The following is a 14,879-nucleotide window of genomic DNA, read 5'->3' as shown; positions in this document are numbered from 1 at the left end:
CCCGGCTGGGCCTGGTGGACCGTCCAGTGCGGCGGCCCTGGTGGACCGTCCAGTGCGGCGGCCAGCTGGGCCGTTTGGCCCAGCAGGGGGGGCTTGTTTCTTTTATTTTTGTTTATCTATTTTTTTGTTTTTTTAGTTTTACTTATATTTAGTTTTAAAATATATCAACTCAGTCCCTAAATTAGCATTATTAGTTAGGCCATTGTCATAATTAATTTGGCACTAAATAAAATAATTTTACATTTGTTTATTATCTAACAGTATTTAATAATTGTTTTAGCCCCTGTTTTATTCATCTAGGAGCACTTAATTTTTTTTATAAAAATGTGGTTTCAACATGACAAATATTCAGGGATCATTTTCCACACTTTGAACATTTTAGCTTCCATGTTTGACAATTTGAATTTTTGACTTTAAATTTGAATTTGAATGTTGAACAGTGATTTGGATCAAGTGAGGATTAGCTACAATAATGTGATGCCATGACACCATTAACTGGGATTTACTGTAACTTAATTATATGGGCGTCACACTAGCAAGAGAGCTAGCTAGCCATCCATTCGTCCACTCCTACGGGCAAGCATGCCCATGCACACCCATACGGCCACTATGCCACATACATATGCAAAGCCAGATGCCTATGGCACTGAGCTTATGTACAGCTCCAGAAGCATCCTGTATCAGATATACATACCAGATATACTTAAATATGCAGAAGTATGGGTGTTATCTCTCCGAAGAGCTCCGAACCTGGGTAAACTACCGCGTGCTACTTGCATACCCGCTCCCAAGCCTATCAGCAACAGTCTTGCCCTCACACTAAGCCACCTTGTGGCATCTGTTGTCTTGCACCCCGTGAGAATACCACGACAGTTGGCACCCATCGTGGGGCGGTACTATGCTACCGCGCTACTGCTGGTTTCGTAGTCCGGGCGGACCATTTTCATCTTCACCGCCGCGGCATTGCGCCGTCTCTTCAACAACGGTTGGGGGCTTGACATCGACATGCCCCCGAAATGGCTGCGGGGAACGGCGCGTCCTCACCGTCGGCCTCGCCATCTTCATCACCACCACAATGCCGGCCGTCCAACCGTCACGCGCGCCGCGCGCGGTGCCTCGCTTCGGTCGGTCGCATCCGTGCGTGCGCCGTGTCGCGTCGCTCGCGTCTGCTCCTTTCCGCGTTTTGCCTTGCTCCGGCCAAAGCGCGCGTTTGCCACTCCACATCTCATCCATACAAGCTAGCTAGATGCAAGTCAAACCGTGGTCAAACATTAGCCATACATAAGTCAGACACTCCTCATACAGCAGCTAGATGCGAGCGAGATAATCCGCGTACAATGCATGGATATTCCTCGTATATTGCCCATGCATCAGCCGGATAATGGACATGCACATCTCTGCCTCTGCTCCGCTCAGACTCCGTCGCGCTGCGGGCTGCCTCGCTCGTGCGCCCGAGCCCGCCGCCTCGCCGGTTATGCTCGCTTCTCCGCGTCCGCGCAGCGCCGCATAGTCCGGGTGCTCCGCACGCTGCTACAGTCCCGCGGCCGCGCGCTGCTGCAGCCTCATCGCCTGGCTATGCCGCTGTGCCTCCGCTCCCACGAGCACTGCAGCGCCACCACCTGCAGCCATTGCTATCGCTCCGCCCGTCCTCGCGTCTGCCCAGCCACGGATGTCGCCGTCGTGTCTCCTCTTCGCGGAAGACCCGCGGCCCCCGCCGCCACCTCGCCACTCTGCCGCGCGTCGCCGCAAGCCGGGCCTCCTCCGCCCCGGTCCGGCGGCGTCTGGCCTCCCTTGGCCCCTGCACGGGTGGCCTGGCCCCGTTCCGGCCGCCTCCGCGCCCGCCGAGTCACGACCCCACGCTGGCCGCCTCCCCGTCGCCCCGCGGGCTCCGTCCGCCTCCAGGCGCCGCTTCGCCCAGTCCGGCGTCCGTGCCGACTCCGCACGCGCCGGGTCCGGGTGGTCGCCCCGTGCCCGACCGCGTCCGGTCGCCGCCCGCTGCGCCGCTCCACCACCCGGCCCGGCCCTACGGCCGGCTCCCGCGCGCCCGCCAGCCGGGTCACCGCGCCTCCGCGTCACTCCTGCGCTCCCGCTCGCCCGGCTGTCCGCCTCGCCGCCCTGCGTGCGGCAGCCGGCGGCGTCGCCCGCGCGTCGTGGGCCTCCACCCCGGCCGCCCCGCGCAGGCTCGCCTCACGCCCGCACCATCCCGCTCCGTGCTTCGTGTCAGGCTCCCTTGCCGCGCCTCTGGCCGGTCGGGTCGCGCGCCTCCGCTGCCGGCTCTCGGGTCGAGCGCCGTGGCTAGCTGTGCCCCTCGCGCACCCGCCGGGTTCCCGCATCTGGCTCCCCTGGGCCGGACGGAGAAGAAAAGAAAGGGGTCGGCTGCCCCACGCGAAGAAAAGATTAAAAGAAGAAAGATGCTGCCGGCTGGAGAAGAGAAAAATGGAGGGGCCGGCTGCCCGCGTGGAGCCGGCCAGAAAAGTATCCGGGTGCTGAAAAAAAAGGGTCCGGCTTCCCGCATTGAGTCGGACAGAAAAAAGAGAAAAAGTGCCCGGATGCTAAAAAACAGCTGTGCCCGATTGTTCTTAGCCAGCGCAAATAAAGAAAAAAGACAAAGTAGTTGCCGGGAGATCTCGGGGGCTACAGCCAGCGGGTTCGCTGACGCACCCCAGCAAGGAAGAAGACAAGTAGTCACCGAGAGATCCGGCCCGACTGCTCAGCAGTCGTCCTAAATCTCTGGGGCTACACCCAGTGGGTGCACTGGCGCGCCCCCACGGAAGATTACAAGAAGCAAAAACAAAAGGAGTTTTGTCCGGCTGCCAGCAGCCGACAGAAGAGAAAAAGGAAGAAAAGGGTGCTGCCAGACTCCTCGCCGCCTGACCGGCTGCGCCAAGTCGGCTCGGCCGCGTTTCGCTCGCCGCCTGGCCGGTCAAGCCCGACCGGCTGGACCCTCCTCGAGCACCCGGAGGCTCGAGGGCTACACCCAGCAGGTGTGCCGACGCGCTCCGCGAGCGCCGAGTCGCGCCGGCTGTCTTCGACGACCGCGACTACACGAAAATCAATATGAGCTCCTGACCCGCATATTTTTGCACCATGCAAGCACGGATAACCCCGAGCGATGTTCGGGGAACTATCTCCGTATTTCATTACAGTTGCATCACTATTCGCCCCGCCGCTAGTCGGAGTTAGCCCGGGGGCTGGCCGCTTGGCCTGACATGTTAGTTCCCGCAGATGGCTTAGTAGCGTGCGCGGTAACAAAGGCCCACTCTAAGTCACAGACCGCAGAGCAGCTGTCCGGCTAGCAAGAGTGAACGCTGGAGGCCACCCACGCGAAAAACGTCCGGCAAGAAAAACGGTTCGAGCGACCCGGCCGTTTCGTTTACAAGTATCTACTCAGTTGAATCTGCTCCCAGACTCTAAGTACTGTACACTCCACTTCACGGCCCACTCTCAGCCACAGACCGCAGAGCGGCTGTCCGACAAGCGAGAGCACAAGCCAAAAAGCGGAGGGAACACGAAAAATATTAAGGGCGCTCGGACGAAACCGAGTTGGCACCCTCCGCATAAACTTGCAATGCTAAAAACAAACAATTGATATATCTGCATGGACTAACTTTGTCTTTTTGCATGATCATTTTCACGAACACCCGCCAAAAAACCCCTGCCCAACTTTGTCAAGTTGTCCGGAGGCTTGGGGGCTACTGTCAGAGTAATTGGCCACGGATACCCCGAAGACGGCGAGACAATAAATCAAGACATCGTGGCTAGCAAAGCCCCTCAGTCCGACTGCCCGGCCGCTCCTGCCGGCTCCCCGTTCGACTGCTCTGCCCGGCTGGCTGCCGACTGCGCCAACCAGCCAGCTGCCGACTACGCCAACCAGTCGGCTGCTGACTACAGCCCCGACCCGACATCGACAAAACCCCGACAAGACGACCATACCGCAACGTCATCTACAATGTATCTGTCCCTGGGCACTGTTTTATAAAATGCACCAGGGACAACGAGGCATGCACATCACGTCCACACCATCATGGGCATGGTGCCCCATGCCCACTTGCCCCCCACGCCACCACTTAGCTTACATACTAAGCTACCATGCCCACTCCATACTATATAAGCTAGCTCCATCCATCCATCAGGGGATGGACTCACACTCTGACGCATACATCCACAAGCAAGCTAGCTAGCAAGAGAGCTAGCTAGCCATCCATTCATCCACTCCCACGGGCAAGCATGCCCAAGCACACCAATACGGCCAGAGGCAACGACCACCATGCCACATACATATGCAAAGCTAGATGATTATGGCATTGAGCTTAGATACAGCTCCAGGAGCATCATGTACCAGATATACATATCAGATATACTCAGACATGCAGGAGTAGGGGTGTTATCTCTCCGGAGAGCCCCGAACATGGATAAACTACCGCGTGCTACTCGCATACCCGCTCACGAGCCTATCAGCAGCAGTCTTGCCCTCACACTAAGCCACCTTGTGGCATCTGTCGTCTTGCACCCCCGTGAGAATACCACGACATGCCATGTCATAACACCATGCCAAGTTTCATGATTTTCAGGCGTGTTCTGGATTTACAGGAATTAAAAAACCAAGTTTCACTATCTTTACGGCTGAGCCACGACACACATGTGATTTTTCAACCAACTTTGGTGCACTGGAGCATGTGCTTATAGTTCAAATTTGAATTATGCACATTAAATGCCCAAAAACTCAATTAATGTATAAAAAGGCCAAATGAACCTGGAATAATTTCAAAATTTAGCACGATGCTTCTATTTGGTCTAATCTACCTATTTAAAAAAATTAAGGCAGGAGAAGGCAGTGTACGTATGTCGTTTCGCACACGGCACATTCCCTCTCGGAACCACGAGCCTTCTTGAGGGGAGCTCCGGTTTGCGAGAAGCTTACACCAAAGATTTTCCCAATTCAACCAAAAAAATTACCGCAGCATGTTGGTGTCATGTCATGACATCATGCCAAGTTCCATGATTTTCAGGCCTGTTTTGGACTTATAGGAATTAAAAACCAAGTTTCTGAATCTTTACGGCCGAGCCATGACGCCCACATGCTTGATTTTTCAACCTACAATCGTGCATTGGAGCATATGCTACAAATTTGAATTATGCATATTAAATGCCCAAAAACTCAATTAATGTACAAAAAATGCCAAACAAACCCGAAATAATTCCAAAATTTAGCACGGTACTTCTATTTTGTCTAATCTGCCTGTGTAAAAAAATTAAGGCGGGAGAAAGAAGTGTACGTATGTCGTTTAGCACACGGAGGTGACACTATTCCTCTCGGAACCACGAGCCTTCTTGAGGGAAGCTCCGGTTTGCAAGAAGCTTACACCAAAGTGTGTCCCAATTCGGCCCAAAAAAATACCGCAGCATGTTGGTGCCATGTCATGACACCATGCCAAGTTTCATGATTTTCAAGCGTGTTTTGGATTTACAGGGATTAAAAACCAGGTTTCTCAATATTTACGGCCGAGCCACGATGCCTAGATGTTTGAATTTCATTCCCATTTCTTGCATGGGACCTAGAAATTCACCCAAGGACACACATGTGAGTTTTCAACCAACTTTAGTGCACTGGAGCATGTGCTTGTAGTTCAAATTTGAATTATGCACATTAAATGCCTAGAAACTCAATTAATGCATAAAAATGCCAAACGAACCCGGAATAATTCCAAATTTAAACACGACACTCATCTACTAGTTGCATGTTCACTGTACATAAATGTTCTAGCAATTCAAACACTATCCTTTCCCTTCGTAACACCATTTTGTCTTTCAAAATATAATAAAAAAGCAGGTATACCACAAACAGTTTACCAGAAAGAATCGTGTGGGATGCGATATAAAATATTTTGGCGCACCATGTTATTTGGCTTACGCAGGAAGCTTCATCGTCTACAATCCACCGCCCCCGCTTGAACCACACTTGCACGCCAGTTTCTCGCGGCACCGAGGAATTTGTTTTGCCACCGCCGAAATATCTATCTCCCCGCCCCCTCCCTCCAACCAAAAGCCACATTTCCACTGTTCCTCCTTACTTTTCAAGTTCAAACCTTCACTGCTGCTTACTACAAGCTCAGCCTCCTCACCGGTGACCCATCTTCTTGCAGCTCAGCCTCCTCGCCGACGACCCTTCTTCTTGCAGCACCGTCTCCTCACCGGCGACCCTTCTTCTTGCAGCGCCACCTCCTCGCCGAAAACCCTTCTTCTTGCTGCGCGGCCTCGTCGATATGGTCAGGTAATCCACACCCCACCCACACCATCCTCCTCCTTTCCTGTCCCACATGCCCCGTCCGACGGTGCTACACCTTCCGCCGAAATCACTGTCCCCCTCCTCCAATTAAGCGCCGCCCATAGCCATTTTGCATGCAGTATAACATGGAGCTCAGTAGCATGTGGTTGCACGCGCGCATGAGATCGCATGGCTGCCATGTGTGCTGACCGCCAGATCTTGGAGGAGCACCTCATCTTCGAGGCCACCGTCGACACCGCCACACGGTTGTCTATGTTAAAATACAGTTTGTGCTGTTTTCTCGAGTCCACCGCCAGTGCCTTCTAGTGATTTGTCCTCTGTAATGTTAATATGCAATTTGATGTTCAGTTAACAGTTTGGTCCTCCGAAATGTAAAGTTCATTTCACACTTTGGTCCAACAATTGCTACATTTCGTAGTACTGTTCTCAAGCATTCTTAGTTTTGTTAACTGTCTTATCTTCTAGTACATGTTTCTATTCTGCAATGTCGTGCTCAGTTAACAATTTTGGTTCATTTGGTCTGATGCCCATTTAACTGTTTGGTTTAGTTCTGCAATTTGATTTCATTTACTATGGGTTCAATTTTGTATTGTTATGCATGTGAAACCAATCGAATTTGGTTGTACTCAATACACATTCTACTGATAGTATGGCAACTCTCAATTAACCTGATAAAGATCTTTCTTATGTTTGTTATAGGGAAACAATGGGAGACACTGCGGTTTACCATCTAGGTTTATTAAAGCATGGTCCTTTGGCTAATAGCACATTATTGTGCAGTTGCAGGTATCATTCAAATATGTAGGTTTCTTACAATTTGGCTTGCACATGTAGGTCCCGCTGTCAGAGGCTGATACGTCTCCAACGTATCTATAATTTTTGATTGCTCCATGCTATATTATCTACTGTTTTGGACGTTATTGGTCTTTATTGTCCACTTTTATATTATTTTTGGGACTAACCTATTAACCAGAGGCCCAGCCCAGAATTGTTGTTTTTGCCTATTTTAGGGTTTTGAAGAAAAGGAATATCAAACAGAGTCCAAATGGAATGAAACCTTCGGGAACGTGATTTTCTCAACGAACAAGACCCGGGAGACTTGGACCCTACGTCAAGAAAGAAAAGAGGAGGCCACGAGGTAGGGGGCGCGCCTACCCCCCTCCCCCCGGCGCGCCCTCCACCCTCGTGGGCTCCCTGTTGCTCCACCAACGTACTCCTTCCTCCTATATATACCTACGTACCCTCAAACGATCAGATACGGAGCCAAAACCCTAATTCCACCGCCGTAACTTCATGTATCCATGAGATCCCATCTTGGGGCCTATTCCGGAGCTCCGCCGGAGGGGGCATCGATCACGGAGGGCTTCTACATCAACACCATAGCCCCTCCAATGAAGTGTGAGTAGTTTACCTCAGACCTACGGGTCCATAGTTAGTAGCTAGATGGCTTGTTCTCTCTTTTTGGATCTCAATACAATGTTCTCCCCCTCTCTTGTGGAGAACTATTCGATGTAATCTTCTTTTTGCGGTGTGTTTGTTGAGAACGATGAATTGTGCGCTTATGATCAAGTCTATCTATGAATAATATTTGAATCTTCTCTGAATTCTTTTATGTATGATTGGTTATCTTTGCAAGTCTCTTCAAATTATCAGTTTGATTTGGCCTACTAGATTGATCTTTCTTGCAATGGGAGAAGTGCTTAGCTTTGGGTTCAATCTTGCGGTGTCCTTTCCCAGTGACAGTAGGGGCAGCAAGGCACGTATTGTATTGTTGCCATCGAGGATAACAAGATTGGGTTTTCTTCATATTGCATGAGTCTATCCCTCAACATCATGTCATCTTGCTTAAGGCGTCACTCTGTTTTTAACTTAATACTCTAGATGCATGCTGGATAGCGGTCGATGAGTGGAGTAATAGTAGTAGATGCAGGCAGGAGTCGGTCTACTTGTCTTGGACATGATGCCTATATACATGATCATACCTAGATATTCTCATAACTATGCTCAATTCTGTCAATTGCTCAACAGTAATTTGTTCACCCATCGTAGAATACTTATGCTCTCGAGAGAAGCCACTAGTGAAACCTATGGTCCCCGGGTCTATCTTCAACATATTAATCTCCTACTACTTATTTATTTCCTTTGCTATTTACTTTGCCTTTATTTTAATTTGCATCTTTATCATAAAAATACCAAAAATATTATCTTATCATATCTATCAGATCTCACCCTCGTAAGTGGCCTTATAGGGATTGACAACCCCTATTTGCGTTGGTTGCGAGGATTTATTTGTTTTGTGCAGGTATGAGGGACTCGCGGGTAGCCTCCTACTGGATTGATACCTTGTGTCGTGGTTTTGTCACGGCAGATGTCCTAGAGAAAGGACTTAGTCATGGAGCCATTGCGACGGGTTAGCTTGAAGGGGTTAAAGCGGACAGAAGGACGCAAGAGAGTTTATACTAGTTCGGCCCCTTCGATGAAGGTAAAAGCCTACGTCTAGTTGTTATGGAATTGATGGGGTTTCGATGACTAGGGAGCAAACAAGCTTCGCCTATGTCTCGAGTTGTTGTCTGTTCTCCCTGAACCGCCGCCGGGTCGTCCCCTTATATACACGGGTGACTCCCGTTGGCTTACGGAGTCCCAATACCGGCTCATAGATGTGTATGGTTTGGTCTCTACTTATTCCTAACTTACAATACAGGTTAACTACTAATGCTGGTTTACGGCTACAGGCCTTGAACCGACCATGGGCCTTGAGCCCTCCTTTGTCTTCTTGGGCTTTAACATACTTAACTACTGACGAAGTTAACCCAGCCCAGATAGGCCAGATTACGCCCAGTAGTAATATCCCCAACATTAGGCCCCAGATTGATTTGAATGGGTTCATGTCAATCCTTTAATAAAAGCTTCATCTTCAACATCTTTTTATAATTGGTAAACTTCCATGATGTCATCTTCTCTGATTGCTGTAAACCGGAGTGACGTCACCTGTCATAACGAAGCTATCCATTATGCTTCTTTGTTTAATAGATCGCCGAAAATCGAGGCGACACCTCCGTTTTGTGGCCCCTTGATTGTCGCGCCTGACTCATGTTCTTTCGCCTTATAAATAGGACCGAAGGGTCATTTCTTTTCTCCTTCCGTGCCTTCTTCGTCTTCCTCGCGTCGCCAGCCTCGGAGCTCCGCCACCGCCGTCGACCTCTGCCTCATCCTTGGCCGCTGCATCAACCTGAGCGCACCAGAACATCGCGGCAACCTTCCGCATATTCCTCAGCTCCGGTAAATCTTCTATCCTTTCCCCGCAGATCTGGCCTAGGGTTTCGCAGTTCTTCAGTGTTCATCGTCTGCATCTTGCTCATACGATAGATCTTTAGATGAATCCGCAAATCTTTACTCTGTGCAACGATAGTTGTTTGACCTTCACCTTCACATATGCCTCTCAAACCATAGATCTATATGAACGTTTTGCTCATTGGTTCGGTACTGCTCCTTTGAACCTCTAAGCATTTATCTCTTTTCTGAACTTGCTTTAGATCCAATGCTGTAAAGAAATCTTGCGAAACCTGTTTCTGTGTACTTTTCCATCCGCAATCTCAGCTTTTCAATGCTTAGATCAGGCGGTTTAACCTTATAGATACTTTTCCAAACCGGTATATGCCATTAGTCCCCTTGTTGAACCGCGAGATGTTGGTTGCTTCATGAAACTCCGGTTCAGATAGTTCTGTCTCCAGTTTAACAGTGCACATACCAACGTACCTTGATCAAATGCATTTTTAAACCGGGATCTTCTACCTTGCAGATTCGATCATGGCCAAGCAAGTATATGAGTGCAATTGGGTTCCTTCTCGCGTCACAGAGGATCAACTAGACGATTTAGTCCTGATTGGCGCTTTAGGCAGCAAAGATACCATCCATTGGAGGGCTCCTGGCAAAGAATGCCCTCCCACACCTCGAGAAGGAGAGGTTGTTGTTTTCGTAGATCACTTAGCCCGGGGCTTTAAGCCGCCCGGTTCTAAATTTTACGGGGATGTTTTAGCCGATTTCCAACTCCATCCGCAAGACACTGGCCCCAACTCTGTTACAAATATGTGTCACTTCCAAGTGCTCTGTGAGGTGTTCTGTCAAGAGGAGCCCACAGTGGAATTGTTCAGAGACCTTTTCCATCTAAACCGCCGTACTGAGTTTACTGATGGCTCTAATACAGAGTTGGGTGGCGTGGCAATTCAGAAAAGGAAAGAGGTCACATACCCTCACGCCAAGCTGCACAGTCACCCCAAGGAGTGGAATTAGACATGGTTCTACTGCAAAGACACCTCCCCTGCTGGTGAGAATCCCTTGCCTGGCTTTCGTCCAGAGCGGCTCAGCAATACACACCCTTTTACTCAAAGATTAACTGCCCAGGAGAGAAGCAACTATGCTCCCCAACTGTCAAAGCTCAGAGCCTTTATGGCCAACGGTTTAACAAGGGTTGATCTCGCTCGCTGTTGGATATCATGGAGCATATTGCCCCTTAGTCAGCGCTCCGGTTTGATGTGCGAGTATACTGACAGTGTTGATGACCCACTGTGACATTCAAAAATCCAGCTCTCCGATGAAGAAATCACAGAGGCTGTGAATAAGATGCTGAATGAACCGGAACACGTCTGCGCTAGAACCGGCCTGCTTCCCTTCTGTGCCACCAACAAACTGCCAGCTGTAAGACTTTGATTTTTCTCTTTGCTGAATCTGTTATTGATATGTCTGGTCATTGTTTAATATCAGTGTCTGCATAATCAGGGCAATGATCCGTTTTGGAGCAAAAAACTGCCGCAGGAGAAACCAGAAAAACCAGACAAACCGGAAAGAGCAACCCGGCAAAAGACTAAGACTGTGAAGAAGACTGCCCACAGGAAAAGAACCACTGCATCTTCTAATCCGTCCCCTGACGATGATGTGGATAATCCGGACTTTGAGGTAGTGCTTGACCCACTTGATTTATTTTTCATGCGTCTTATTGATGATGATATTTGTTAGGATGATGCCGAAGCCAGCCACGCGGATGTTGCAGAGGTAATTATTCTCTCTTCCAATTCAGAAACTTTGCCTTCACAAAAAATCTGCCAGGCAAACCGGAAAGTTAAATTTTCTCATCCTCTTGCTTATTTGGATCCTAAATTTCTTATAAAGACCCAACAACACGAAGCTCGTCGCACAACCCGGCACAGCGGCCAGGTAGTTACCTCCGCCGGTTTACCGAATAGTCTGGTTCGGAAATGCCATTCAGAGGTCTCTAATTTGCTTGTCAGTGCTTTTCCTAAAGCGGGCTGCTTTCGTCAACCTCTTAATCCGTCTGACTCCGATTACTAGGTTACTTCCCACTCATCTTCTGGCGAGTCATCGGCTACTCAGCTCCCACCGCTTAAAACGGTGCTTGGGTAAGCTATACTTATTGTGATGTTTGCAGTACATCGCCTTAGAACATATGCTGTATTTGATTTTATTATTCTTCTCAGGCCAAACCTAGGCCAAGCAAGAAGGCCCGCCTGGACAAAGCGGCCAAAGAAGATGTCGTTCTTGAAGCAGACAAGACATCCAATGCTGAAGCGGCTATTCCTGAGGATATTTCCAACGATCCACTGCAGCAAGATGATGATCTTATTGCTGAAGAGAGACCTACTGATACCTCAGGTCCTATCCATCAGCCCACAGGTTCCATTCGGATTGAAAGCTCCACCGGTCCAGCAAAACCTACTGACAAGCCAACAGCTCCAGTGCAAACCGGCGGTACCAAGGATGATGAGGTTGTCATTACTGGCACTGGCCATACTGAGCCAAGCAATCCTGTCGCTTTATCCAAACATTCTGCCAAGGAAGAATTTGCTGCCTTTGGCAAAGGCAAGTGGAATGCTGATCTGACGACTTACGCTACTCTGAACGCCCAAGATATCCATTCCGGCTATCTGAACCGGCTGTATACCAGTCGTGACTATGAAGCCGGTCTGGTTAATATGATGAAAGATAAATATGAGGTAACTTCCATATGCTCCTTCCTGCTTGTATGCTTCCATTCTTGTTGACTCTCCTAGCCCCCAAGGGCCGGTTCAACTTAGCGTAGTTAAACCGGTACTTTAAGTAATTGAAACTGCCGCATCAGAATATATATGATCAAATAGCCATTAGCCCCCAAGTGCCAAGTTGAATACTTGTATTGATCTTGGGACTTTGTAAACAATTGAAAGATGAAGATTGAATATGCATTAGCCCCCAAGTGCTAAGCGCATAACTTGTTATGTGGTTGGTACTTGAATCCTTCTACCGATTTGTTGAAGCATATATCTGTTTGCATGCAGGCGGAGCTGAAGACGAAAGAAAACCAAGTCATCGATCTTCAAGAAAACCTGAAAACCCAACAGGCTGAAACCTCCAAAGCAAAAGAGGAATTGGCCAGCGCTTTAAGCGCCATGGAACAACTTAAGGAGAACTTCAAGAAGAAACGGGCGGATTGGGCCACTGAAAAGTCCGCTTTGATTAAACGAGCAAAGGATGCCGAGGCTACACTAAAACCAGTGACGGATGAACTGACCAGCATAAAGGGCACGTTCATGCCATGACCACTGCTATCTTTGGTAAGCCAGCTTGCCTTCTGAATTGGCTCTGCCTTCTTACAGAGTCGCCGGTTTATTAACCCTTTATGGTATTTCAGGGACACGCATTGGTCACTTGGGGTCAGATGTGCGAAAGAAATTGAAAGCCGCCTATACATTGGTTGAACAATTGTATACTGGTGCCCAGCGGATCATCTGTACCATGTCTCATAACAAACCGGCGCCCACTTTGATTCAAGATACTCTGATGAAACTTTCAGTGCTTCCTGCCCGGGTTGAAGAGCTGAAGAAATCTGCTGCTCGAACCGGTGCAATCAATGCCTTAATCCGAGCAAAAGCCCGGGTTCCGGATTTTGATCCCATTGAAGCGGCTCAGGGCTATCCCAGCTTGAAGGATGACGGGTCAGAATTTGGTGAAGCGGATCTGCGAGCAATAAACCGGGAGGTACGTCCACTAGCTTGTCAGTTGGCTGAGGAAGCAGACTTGTCTCATTATCAAGCGCAATATGACAGTCAGAACAAGCGAATAGCTGCACCAATCCATGAATCGGAAAATCTGATCCCTCCAATCCGTAAGCATACTTACGCTCCCGATATTGACCCGTCATTGCTGATCCATGATGAAGCTGTTTTTCAAGCATTAATGGGAATCGACTGGACAACTGTGGATTTCCAGCCACTGGGTAGAGAAACGGAGGCTGAAGCGGCGCAGGATGACCCACAACCATCAGGCCAGGCTGGTGACCAAGCTTGAACAGGAAGCCGGTTTTAAAACTGCCTCTCCTTTGTGAAAAACAATTATATTATTATGGGCACCATGTTGCCTTGTAATAGGCTAGCTGATACCTTTGATGTTGATATGCCTTCGTGCATAACTTGTTCTTCCTGTGGTAATGAACTTTCCAAAACACTTTCTGAAATGAGAAATTCATCAAGTGCCACCGCGGTTGTACCGTCAGGCGGAATATGATGTCTGTATATATGAAATCAAAACATCCAAAACAAAATTTTAAGTATATGATCAGATTTTTGAGATACATAATACCTGCCATCTTTGAGTGTGAAGTTGGCTTGGCCAATCTTGAAGTGGAGTTTTGCAAACCCACACTGTTGGAGGAGATAACAGCTCCTGTATATATATATGACGCTGGTTTACCATGTAAACCGTGCCGGGTTATAATAAACACTGTGTTACTCCATAAGAGGATGTTAACAACCAGGATCAAACCGGGCAAATAGTCTCCGGATTGACGTGAACTGTGTTCCGTCAATTGATTGGTTAAAAAACTGTCGGTTTAAAAAACGCAATAAAAAGCAAAAAAAACCCTTCAAAGAAAAGTGTGAAGCAAAGACAATGACAAAACCGTTTGCCAAAAAAGGTTTATTTAAGCTGATCAAATGGCGTTACCATGGCCAAACACGACCAAGCTCCCGTTAGGTGTGACTATGGTTCTAGTCAGCCAGGTCCCCAAATGAAACCGTGGCATTTATGCTGACCAAATGGCATGGTCATGGTTCGGGTTCGACCAAGCCCCCAAGTGATTCTGCGGCCTTAGGCCGATCAAGAGGCATGACTGGTTCAGACATGACCAAGTCCCCAAGTGATCTGGTGGCTCTCGCCTATCAAGAGGCATGGTATTGGTTCGGACACGACCAATCCTCCAAGTGATATAACACGATGCTTTTAGCAAAGCGAACTCAAGGGGTAAACTAGAAGCTGCTTCAAAACAACTCCGTGTAACCACACATGATGTAAAAGAACAGATACCCCGCTTTAGCTGAGGTTCCGGTTTATTATAGTTAATATATACATCGCTGTAATAAGTACATAAGTAGAACTAATGGCTCAGGTATAATAAGCCCGAAGATGAGCTATGTTCCACGGCCTGTTGGTCTCCTCCTCTGATGTACGTGAGTCCTTATGTTCTCGAATATCGATCAGATAGTATGACCCGTTGTGCAGATTCTTGCTGACCATGAAAGGCCCCTCCCAAGGTGGGGATAACTTA

The sequence above is a fragment of the Triticum aestivum genome, chromosome 7A, assembly GCF_018294505.1.
Source record: "Triticum aestivum cultivar Chinese Spring chromosome 7A, IWGSC CS RefSeq v2.1, whole genome shotgun sequence".
NCBI lineage: Eukaryota > Viridiplantae > Streptophyta > Magnoliopsida > Poales > Poaceae > Triticum > Triticum aestivum.
This window is presented reverse-complemented; position numbering follows the sequence as displayed.